We start from the raw sequence: 11,532 nt of genomic DNA, 5'->3' as shown, positions 1-11,532 counted from the left end.
GATATGGTCTGGTATGGTTCAGTCTTGTCGATATGGTCTGGTATGGTTCAGTCTTGTCGATATGGTCTGGTATGGTTCAGTCTTGTCGATATGGTCTGGTATGGTTCAGTCTTGTCGATATGGTCTGGTATGGGTCAGTCTTGTTGATATGGTCTGGTATGGGTCAGTCTTGTTGATATGGTCTGGTATGGGTCAGTCTTGTTGATATGGTCTGGTATGGGTCAGTCTTGTTGATATGGTCTGGTATGTTTCAGTCTTGTTGATATGGTCTGGTATGGGTCAGTCTTGTTGATATGGTCTGGTATGGGTCAGTCTTGTAGATATGGTCTGGTATGGGTCAGTCTTGTTGATATGGTCTGGTATGGGTCAGTCTTGTTGATATGGTCTGGTATGGGTCAGTCTTGTTGATATGGTCTGGTATGGTTCAGTCTTGTTGATATGGTCAGGTATGGTTCAGTCTTGTTGATATGGTCTGGTATGGTTCAGTCTTGTTGATATGGTCTGGAATGGTTCAGTCTTGTAGATATGGTCTGGTATGGTTCAGTCTTGTTGATATGGTTTGGTATGGTTCAGTCTTGGTGATATGGTCTGGTATGGTTCAGTCTTGGTGATATGGTCTGGTATGGGTCAGTCTTGTCGATATGGTCTGGTATGGGTCAGTCTTGTCGATATGGTCTGGTATGGTTCAGTCTTGTCGATATGGTCTGGTATGGTTCAGTCTTGTCGATATGGTCTGGTATGGTTCAGTCTTGTCGATATGGTCTGGTATGGTTCAGTCTTGTCGATATGGTCTGGTATGGTTCAGTCTTGTTGATATGGTCTGGTATGGGTCAGTCTTGTTGATATGGTCTGGGTATGGGTCAGTCTTGTTGATATGGTCTGGTATGGTTCAGTCTTGTTGATATGGTCTGGTATGGGTCAGTCTTGTAGATATGGTCTGGTATGGTTCAGTCTTGTTGATATGGTCTGGTAAGGGTCAGTCTTGTAGATATGGTCTGGTATTGTTCAGTCTTGTTGATATGGTATGGTTCAGTCTTGTTGATATGGTCTGGTATGGTACGTCTTGTTGATATGGTCTGGTATGGTTCAGTCTTGTTGATATGGTCTGGTATGGTTCAGTCTTGTTGATATGGTCTGGTATGGTTCAGTCTTGTTGATATGGTCTGGTATGGTTCAGTCTTGTTGATATGGTCTGGTATGGTTCAGTCTTGTTGATATGGTCTGGTATGGTTCAGTCTTGTTGATATGGTCTGGTATGGGTCAGTCTTGTAGATATGGTCTGGTATGGGTCAGTCTTGTTGATATGGTCTGGTATGGGTCAGTCTTGTTGATATGGTCTGGTATGGGTCAGTCTTGTTGATATGGTCTGGTATGGTTCAGTCTTGTTGATATGGTCTGGTATGGTTCAGTCTTGTAGATATGGTCTGGTATGGTTCAGTCTTGTTGATATGGTCTGGTATGGTTCAGTCTTGGTGATATGGTCTGGTATGGTTCAGTCTTGGTGATATGGTCTGGTATGGTTTCAGTCTTGGTGATATGGTCTGGTATGGGTCAGTCTTGTCGATATGGTCTGGTATGGGTCAGTCTTGTCGATATGGTCTGGTATGGTTCAGTCTTGTCGATATGGTCTGGTATGGTTCAGTCTTGTTGATATGGTCTGGTATGGTTCAGTCTTGTTGATATGGTCTGGTATGGGTCAGTCTTGTTGATATGGTCTGGTATGGGTCAGTCTTGTTGATATGGTCTGGTATGGTTCAGTCTTGTTGATATGGTCTGGTATGGTTCAGTCTTGTTGATATGGTCTGGTATGGGTCAGTCTTGTAGATATGGTCTGGTATGGGTCAGTCTTGTTGATATGGTCTGGTATGAGTCAGTCTTGTTGATATGGTCTGGTATGGTTCAGTCTTGTTGATATGGTCTGGTATGGTTCAGTCTTGTTGATATGGTCTGGTATGGTTCAGTCTTGTTGATATGGTCTGGTATGGTTCAGTCTTGGTGATATGGTCTGGTATGGTTCAGTCTTGGTGATATGGTCTGGTATGGGTCAGTCTTGTCGATATGGTCTGGTATGGGTCAGTCTTGTCGATATGGTCTGGTATGGTTCAGTCTTGTCGATATGGTCTGGTATGGTTCAGTCTTGTTGATATGGTCTGGTATGGTTCAGTCTTGTTGATATGGTCTGGTATGGGTCAGTCTTGTTGATATGGTCTGGTATGGGTCAGTCTTGTTGATATGGTCTGGTATGGTTCAGTCTTGTTGATATGGTCTGGTATGGTTCAGTCTTGTTGATATGGTCTGGTATGGGTCAGTCTTGTAGATATGGTCTGGTATGGGTCAGTCTTGTTGATATGGTCTGGTATGAGTCAGTCTTGTTGATATGGTCTGGTATGGTTCAGTCTTGTTGATATGGTCTGGTATGGTTCAGTCTTGTTGATATGGTCTGGTATGGTTCAGTCTTGTTGATATGGTCTGGTATGGTTCAGTCTTGTTGATATGGTCTGGTATGGGTCAGTCCTGTAGATATGGTCTGGTATGGGTCAGTCTTGTTGATATGGTCTGGTATGGGTCAGTCTTGTTGATATGGTCTGGTATGGGTCAGTCTTGTTGTTGGTCTGGTATGGTTCTCTGTTGATATGGTCTGGTATGGTTCAGTCTTGTTGATATGGTCTGGTATGGTTCAGTCTTGTTGATATGGTCTGGTATGGTTCAGTCTTGTTGATATGGTCTGGTATGGGTCAGTCTTGTAGATATGGTCTGGTATGGGTCAGTCTTGTTGATATGGTCTGGTATGTGTCAGTCTTGTTGATATGGTCTGGTATGGGTCAGTCTTGTTGATATGGTCTGGTATGGGTCAGTCTTGTTGATATGGTCTGGTATGGTTCAGTCTTGTTGATATGGTCTGGTATGGTTCAGTCTTGTTGATATGGTCTGGTATGGTTCAGTCTTGTTGATATGGTCTGGTATGGGTCAGTCTTGTAGATATGGTCTGGTATGGGTCAGTCTTGTTGATATGGTCTGGTATGGGTCAGTCTTGTTGATATGGTCTGGTATGGTTCAGTCTTGTTGATATGGTCTGGTATGGTTCAGTCTTGTTGATATGGTCTGGTATGGTTCAGTCTTGTAGATATGGTCTGGTATGGTTCAGTCTTGTTGATATGGTCTGGTATGGTTCAGTCTTGGTGATATGGTCTGGTATGGTTCAGTCTTGGTGATATGGTCTGGTATGGGTCAGTCTTGTCGATATGGTCTGGTATGGGTCAGTCTTGTCGATATGGTCTGGTATGGTTCAGTCTTGTTGATATGGTCTGGTATGGTGCAGTCTTGTTGATATGGTCTGGTATGGTTCAGTCTAGTTGATATGGTCTGGTATGGTTCAGTCTTGTTGATATGGTCTGGTATGGGTCAGTCTTGTTGATATGGTCTGGTATGGTTCAGTCTTGTTGATATGGTCTGGTATGGGTCAGTCTTGTTGATATGGTCTGGTATGGTTCAGTCTTGTTGATATGGTCTGGTATGGGTCAGTCTTGTTGATATGGTCTGGTATGGGTCAGTCTTGTTGATATGGTCTGGTATGGTTCAGTCTTGTTGGTATGGTCTGGTATGGGTCAGTCTTGTAGATATGGTCTGGTATGGGTCAGTCTTGTTGATATGGTCTGGTATGGTTCAGTCTTGTTGATATGGTCTGGTATGGGTCAGTCTTGTTGATATGGTCTGGTATGGTTCAGTCTTGTTGATATGGTCTGGTATGGGTCAGTCTTGTAGATATGGTCTGGTATGGTTGTCTTGTTGATATGTTCTGGTAAGGGTCAGTCTTGTAGATATGGTCTGGTATGGTTCAGTCTTGTTGATATGGTCTGGTATGGGTCAGTCTTGTTGATATGGTCTGGTATGTTTCAGTCTTGTTGATATGGTCTGGTATGGTTCAGTCTTGTTGATATGGTCTGGTATGGGTCAGTCTTGTTGATATGGTCTGGTATGGTTCAGTCTTGTTGATATGGTCTGGTATGGTTCAGTCTTGTTGATATGGTCTGGTATGGTTCAGTCTTGTTGATATGGTCTGGTATGGGTCAGTCTTGTAGATATGGTCTGGTATGGGTCAGTCTTGTTGATATGGTCTGGTATGGGTCAGTCTTGTTGATATGGTCTGGTATGGGTCAGTCTTGTTGATATGGTCTGGTATGGTTCAGTCTTGTTGATATGGTCTGGTATGGTTCAGTCTTGTAGATATGGTCTGGTATGGTTCAGTCTTGTTGATATGGTCTGGTATGGTTCAGTCTTGGTGATATGGTCTGGTATGGTTCAGTCTTGGTGATATGGTCTGGTATGGGTCAGTCTTGTCGATATGGTCTGGTATGGTTCAGTCTTGTTGATATGGTCTGGTATGGTTCAGTCTTGTTGATATGGTCTGGTATGGTTCAGTCTTGTTGATATGGTCTGGTATGGTTCAGTCTTGTTGATATGGTCTGGTATGGGTCAGTCTTGTTGATATGGTCTGGTATGGGTCAGTCTTGTTGATATGGTCTGGTATGGTTCAGTCTTGTTGATATGGTCTGGTATGGGTCAGTCTTGTTGATATGGTCTGGTATGGGTCAGTCTTGTTGATATGGTCTGGTATGGTTCAGTCTTGTTGATGTGGTCTGGTATGGGTCAGTCTTGTAGATATGGTCTGGTATGGGTCAGTCTTGTTGATATGGTCTGGTATGGTTCAGTCTTGTAGATATGGTCTGGTATGGTTCAGTCTTGTTGATATGGTCTGGTATGGTTCAGTCTTGGTGATATGGTCTGGTATGGTTCAGTCTTGGTGATATGGTCTGGTATGGGTCAGTCTTGTCGATATGGTCTGGTATGGGTCAGTCTTGTCGATATGGTCTGGTATGGGTCAGTCTTGTCGATATGGTCTGGTATGGTTCAGTCTTGTCGATATGGTCTGGTATGGTTCAGTCTTGTCGATATGGTCTGGTATGGTTCAGTCTTGTCGATATGGTCTGGTATGGGTCAGTCTTGTTGATATGGTCTGGTATGGGTCAGTCTTGTTGATATGGTCTGGTATGGGTCAGTCTTGTTGATATGGTCTGGTATGGGTCAGTCTTGTTGATATGGTCTGGTATGGTTCAGTCTTGTTGATATGGTCTGGTATGGGTCAGTCTTGTTGATATGGTCTGGTATGGGTCAGTCTTGTAGATATGGTCTGGTATGGGTCAGTCTTGTTGATATGGTCTGGTATGGGTCAGTCTTGTTGATATGGTCTGGTATGGGTCAGTCTTGTTGATATGGTCTGGTATGGTTCAGTCTTGTTGATATGGTCAGGTATGGTTCAGTCTTGTTGATATGGTCTGGTATGGTTTCAGTCTTGTTGATATGGTCTGGAATGGTTCAGTCTTGTAGATATGGTCTGGTATGGTTCAGTCTTGTTGATATGGTTTGGTATGGTTCAGTCTGGTGATATGGTCTGGTATGGTTCAGTCTTGGTGATATGGTCTGGTATGGGTCAGTCTTGTCGATATGGTCTGGTATGGGTCAGTCTTGTCGATATGGTCTGGTATGGTTCAGTCTTGTCGATATGGTCTGGTATGGTTCAGTCTTGTCGATATGGTCTGGTATGGTTCAGTCTTGTCGATATGGTCTGGTATGGTTCAGTCTTGTCGATATGGTCTGGTATGGTTCAGTCTTGTTGATATGGTCTGGTATGGGTCAGTCTTGTTGATATGGTCTGGTATGGGTCAGTCTTGTTGATATGGTCTGGTATGGTTCAGTCTTGTTGATATGGTCTGGTATGGGTCAGTCTTGTTGATATGGTCTGGTATGGTTCAGTCTTGTTGATATGGTCTGGTAAGGGTCAGTCTTGTAGATATGGTCTGGTATTGTTCAGTCTTGTTGATATGGTATGGTTCAGTCTTGTTGATATGGTCTGGTATGGTACAGTCTTGTTGATATGGTCTGGTATGGTTCAGTCTTGTTGATATGGTCTGGTATGGTTCAGTCTTGTTGATATGGTCTGGTATGGTTCAGTCTTGTTGATATGGTCTGGTATGGTTCAGTCTTGTTGATATGGTCTGGTATGGTTCAGTCTTGTTGATATGGTCTGGTATGGTTCAGTCTTGTTGATATGGTCTGGTATGGGTCAGTCTTGTAGATATGGTCTGGTATGGGTCAGTCTTGTTGATATGGTCTGGTATGGGTCAGTCTTGTTGATATGGTCTGGTATGGGTCAGTCTTGTTGATATGGTCTGGTATGGGTCAGTCTTGTTGATATGGTCTGGTATGGTTCAGTCTTGTTGATATGGTCTGGTATGGTTCAGTCTTGTAGATATGGTCTGGTATGGTTCAGTCTTGTCGATATGGTCTGGTATGGTTCAGTCTTGTTGATATGGTCTGGTATGGTTCAGTCTTGTTGATATGGTCTGGTATGGGTCAGTCTTGTTGATATGGTCTGGAATGGTTCAGTCTTGTTGATATGGTCTGGTATGGGTCAGTCTTGTTGATATGGTCTGGTATGGTTCAGTCTTGTTGATATGGTCTGGTATGGTTCAGTCTTGTTGATATGGTCTGGTATGGGTCAGTCTTGTAGATATGGTCTGGTATGGGTCAGTCTTGTTGATATGGTCTGGTATGAGTCAGTCTTGTTGATATGGTCTGGTATGGTTCAGTCTTGTTGATATGGTCTGGTATGGTTCAGTCTTGTTGATATGGTCTGGTATGGTTCAGTCTTGTTGATATGGTCTGGTATGGTTCAGTCTTGTTGATATGGTCTGGTATGGGTCAGTCCTGTAGATATGGTCTGGTATGGGTCAGTCTTGTTGATATGGTCTGGTATGGGGTCAGTCTTGTTGATATGGTCTGGTATGGGTCAGTCTTGTTGATATGGTCTGGTATGGTTCAGTCTTGTTGATATGGTCTGGTATGGTTCAGTCTTGTTGATATGGTCTGGTATGGTTCAGTCTTGTTGATATGGTCTGGTATGGGTCAGTCTTGTAGATATGGTCTGGTATGGGTCAGTCTTGTTGATATGGTCTGGTATGTGTCAGTCTTGTTGATATGGTCTGGTATGGGTCAGTCTTGTTGATATGGTCTGGTATGGTCATGGTTTCAGTCTTGTTGATATGGTCTGGTATGGTTCAGTCTTGTTGATATGGTCTGGTATGGTTCAGTCTTGTTGATATGGTCTGGTATGGGTCAGTCTTGTAGATATGGTCTGGTATGGGTCAGTCTTGTTGATATGGTCTGGTATGGGTCAGTCTTGTTGATATGGTCTGGTATGGTTCAGTCTTGTTGATATGGTCTGGTATGGTTCAGTCTTGTTGATATGGTCTGGTATGGTTCAGTCTTGTAGATATGGTCTGGTATGGTTCAGTCTTGTTGATATGGTCTGGTATGGTTCAGTCTTGGTGATATGGTCTGGTATGGTTCAGTCTTGGTGATATGGTCTGGTATGGGTCAGTCTTGTCGATATGGTCTGGTATGGGTCAGTCTTGTCGATATGGTCTGGTATGGTTCAGTCTTGTTGATATGGTCTGGTATGGTGCAGTCTTGTTGATATGGTCTGGTATGGTTCAGTCTTGTTGATATGGTCTGGTATGGTTCAGTCTTGTTGATATGGTCTGGTATGGGTCAGTCTTGTTGATATGGTCTGGTATGGTTCAGTCTTGTTGATATGGTCTGGTATGGGTCAGTCTTGTTGATATGGTCTGGTATGGTTCAGTCTTGTTGATATGGTCTGGTATGGTTCAGTCTTGTTGATATGGTCTGGTATGGTTCAGTCTTGTTGATATGGTCTGGTATGGTTCAGTCTTGTTGATATGGTCTGGTATGGTTCAGTCTTGTTGATATGGTCTGGTATGGGTCAGTCTTGTAGATATGGTCTGGTATGGGTCAGTCTTGTTGATATGGTCTGGTATGGGTCAGTCTTGTTGATATGGTCTGGTATGGGTCAGTCTTGTTGATATGGTCTGGTATGGTTCAGTCTTGTTGATATGGTCTGGTATGGTTCAGTCTTGTTGATATGGTCTGGTATGGTTCAGTCTTGTAGATATGGTCTGGTATGGTTCAGTCTTGTTGATATGGTCTGGTATGGTTCAGTCTTGTAGATATGGTCTGGTATGGTTCAGTCTTGTTGATATGGTCTGGTATGGTTCAGTCTTGGTGATATGGTCTGGTATGGTTCAGTCTTGGTGATATGGTCTGGTATGGGTCAGTCTTGTCGATATGGTCTGGTATGGGTCAGTCTTGTCGATATGGTCTGGTATGGGTCAGTCTTGTTGATATGGTCTGGTATGGTGCAGTCTTGTTGATATGGTCTGGTATGGTTCAGTCTTGTTGATATGGTCTGGTATGGTTCAGTCTTGTTGATATGGTCTGGTATGGGTCAGTCTTGTTGATATGGTCTGGTATGGTTCAGTCTTGTTGATATGGTCTGGTATGGGTCAGTCTTGTTGATATGGTCTGGTATGGGTCAGTCTTGTTGATATGGTCTGGTATGGTTCAGTCTTGTTGATATGGTCTGGTATGGTTCAGTCTTGTTGATATGGTCTGGTATGGTTCAGTCTTGTTGATATGGTCTGGTATGGTTCAGTCTTGTTGATATGGTCTGGTATGGGTCAGTCTTGTAGATATGGTCTGGTATGGGTCAGTCTTGTTGATATGGTCTGGTATGGGTCAGTCTTGTTGATATGGTCTGGTATGGGTCAGTCTTGTCGATATGGTCTGGTATGGTTCAGTCTTGTCGATATGGTCTGGTATGGTTCAGTCTTGTCGATATGGTCTGGTATGGTTCAGTCTTGTCGATATGGTCTGGTATGGTTCAGTCTTGTCGATATGGTCTGGTATGGTTCAGTCTTGTTGATATGGTCTGGTATGGTTCAGTCTTGTTGATATGGTCTGGTATGGTTCAGTCTTGTTGATATGGTCTGGTATGGTTCAGTCTTGTTGATATGGTCTGGTATGGTTCAGTCTTGTTGATATGGTCTGGTATGGGTCAGTCTTGTTGATATGGTCTGGTATGGTTCAGTCTTGTTGATATGGTCTGGTATGGTTCAGTCTTGTTGATATGGTCTGGTATGGGTCAGTCTTGTAGATATGGTCTGGTATGGGTCAGTCTTGTTGATATGGTCTGGTATGGTTCAGTCTTGTAGATATGGTCTGGTATGGTTCAGTCTTGTTGATATGGTCTGGTATGGTTCAGTCTTGGTGATATGGTCTGGTATGGGTCAGTCTTGGTGATATGGTCTGGTATGGGTCAGTCTTGTCGATATGGTCTGGTATGGGTCAGTCTTGTCGATATGGTCTGGTATGGTTCAGTCTTGTCGATATGGTCTGGTATGGTTCAGTCTTGTCGATATGGTCTGGTATGGTTCAGTCTTGTTGATATGGTCTGGTATGGTTCAGTCTTGTAGATATGGTCTGGTATGGTTCAGTCTTGTTGATATGGTCTGGTATGGTTCAGTCTTGGTGATATGGTCTGGTATGGTTCAGTCTTGGTGATATGGTCTGGTATGGTTCAGTCTTGTTGATATGGTCTGGTATGGGTCAGTCTTGTTGATATGGTCTGGTATGGTTCAGTCTTGTTGATATGGTCTGGTATGGGTCAGTCTTGTTGATATGGTCTGGTATGGTTCAGTCTTGTTGATATGGTCTGGTATGGGTCAGTCTTGTTGATATGGTCTGGTATGGGTCAGTCTTGTAGATATGGTCTGGTATGGGTCAGTCTTGTTGATATGGTCTGGTAGGTCTCTCTCATGGTCTGGGCAGAAGGATGCTTGTAGCTACAGTGTTTCTTCCAACTCCATCCATCTCAGTATAAAGGTTCTTCTATCTTAAACCTTTGGTTCATCAGAGGTCCCTGAGAACCAGGGTTGGGGTCAAAGATGAGACGGGTCTGTAAATGATAGCTTTGGTTGGGATGAGACGGGTCTGTAAATGATAGCTTTGGTTGGGATGAGACGGGTCTGTAAATGATAGCTTTCGTTGGGTCTGTAAATGATAGCTTTGGTTGGGATGAGACGGGTCTGTAAATGATAGCTTTGGTTGGGATGAGACGGGTCTGTAAATGATAGCTTTGGTTGGGATGAGACGGGTCTGTAAATGATAGCTTTGGTTGGGATGAGATGGGTCTATAAATGATAGTTTTGGTTGGGATGAGACGGGTCTATAAATCATAGCTTTGGTTGGGATGAGATGGGTCTATAAATGATAGTTTTGGTTGGGATGAGACGGGTCTGTAAATGATAGCTTTGGTTGGGATGAGACGGGTCTGTAAATGATAGCTTTGGTTGGGATGAGACGGGTCTGTAAATGATAGTTTTGGTTGGGATGAGACGGGTCTATAAATCATAGCTTTGGTTAGGATGAGATGGGTCTATAAATGATAGTTTTGGTTGGGATGAGACGGGTCTATAAATCATAGCTTTGGTTGGGATGAGACGGGTCTATAAATGATAGCTTTGGTTGGGATGAGACGGGTCTGTAAATGATAGCTTTGGTTGGGATGAGATGGGTCTATAAATGATAGTTTTGGTTGGGATGAGACGGGTCTATAAATCATAGCTTTGGTTGGGATGAGATGGGTCTATAAATGATAGTTTTGGTTGGGATGAGACGGGTCTGTAAATGATAGCTTTCGTTGGGTCTGTAAATGATAGCTTTGGTTGGGATGAGACGGGTCTGTAAATGATAGCTTTGGTTGGGATGAGACGGGTCTGTAAATGATAGCTTTGGTTGGGATGAGACGGGTCTGTAAATGATAGCTTTGGTTGGGATGAGATGGGTCTATAAATGATAGTTTTGGTTGGGATGAGACGGGTCTATAAATCATAGCTTTGGTTGGGATGAGACGGGTCTGTAAATGATAGCTTTGGTTGGGATGAGACGGGTCTGTAAATTATAGTTTTGGTTGGGATGAGACGGGTCTATAAATCATAGCTTTGGTTGGGATGAGATGGGTCTATAAATGATAGTTTTGGTTGGGATGAGACGGGTCTATAAATCATAGCTTTAGTTGGGATGAGATGGGTCTATAAATGATAGTTTTGGTTGGGATGAGACGGGTCTATAAATCATAGCTTTGGTTGGGATGAGATGGGTCTATAAATGATAGTTTTGGTTGGGATGAGACGGGTCTGTAAATGATAGCTTTGGTTGGGATGAGACGGGTCTGTAAATGATAGCTTTGGTTGGGATGAGACGGGTCTGTAAATGATAGCTTTCGTTGGGTCTGTAAATGATAGCTTTGGTTGGGATGTGACGGGTCTGTAAATGATAGCTTTGGTTGGGATGAGATGGGTCTATAAATGATAGTTTTGGTTGGGATGAGACGGGTCTATAAATCATAGCTTTGGTTGGGATGAGATGGGTCTATAAATGATAGTTTTGGTTGGGATGAGACGGGTCTATAAATCATAGCTTTGGTTGGGATGAGATGGGTCTATAAATGATAGTTTTGGTTGGGATGAGACGGGTCTATAAATCATAGCTTTGGTTGGGATGAGATGGGTCTATAAATGATAGTTTTGGTTGGGATGAGACGGGTCTGTAAATGAT

At 43.3% G+C, this 11,532-nt stretch overlaps 1 protein-coding gene across 1 annotated transcript in view; it reads left to right on the top strand.

The window, feature by feature from the left end:
• LOC109885864 (laminin subunit alpha-5) overlaps nt 1-11,532 on the top strand; it is a 281,944-nt gene that overhangs the window by 88,474 nt on the left and 181,938 nt on the right.

The sequence above is a fragment of the Oncorhynchus kisutch genome, linkage group LG17 (assembly GCF_002021735.2).
Source record: "Oncorhynchus kisutch isolate 150728-3 linkage group LG17, Okis_V2, whole genome shotgun sequence".
NCBI classification, from domain to species: Eukaryota; Metazoa; Chordata; class Actinopteri; order Salmoniformes; family Salmonidae; genus Oncorhynchus; species Oncorhynchus kisutch.
The sequence above is the reverse complement of the archived record's forward strand: the minus strand, read 5'-3'. Positions and strand labels throughout refer to the sequence as shown.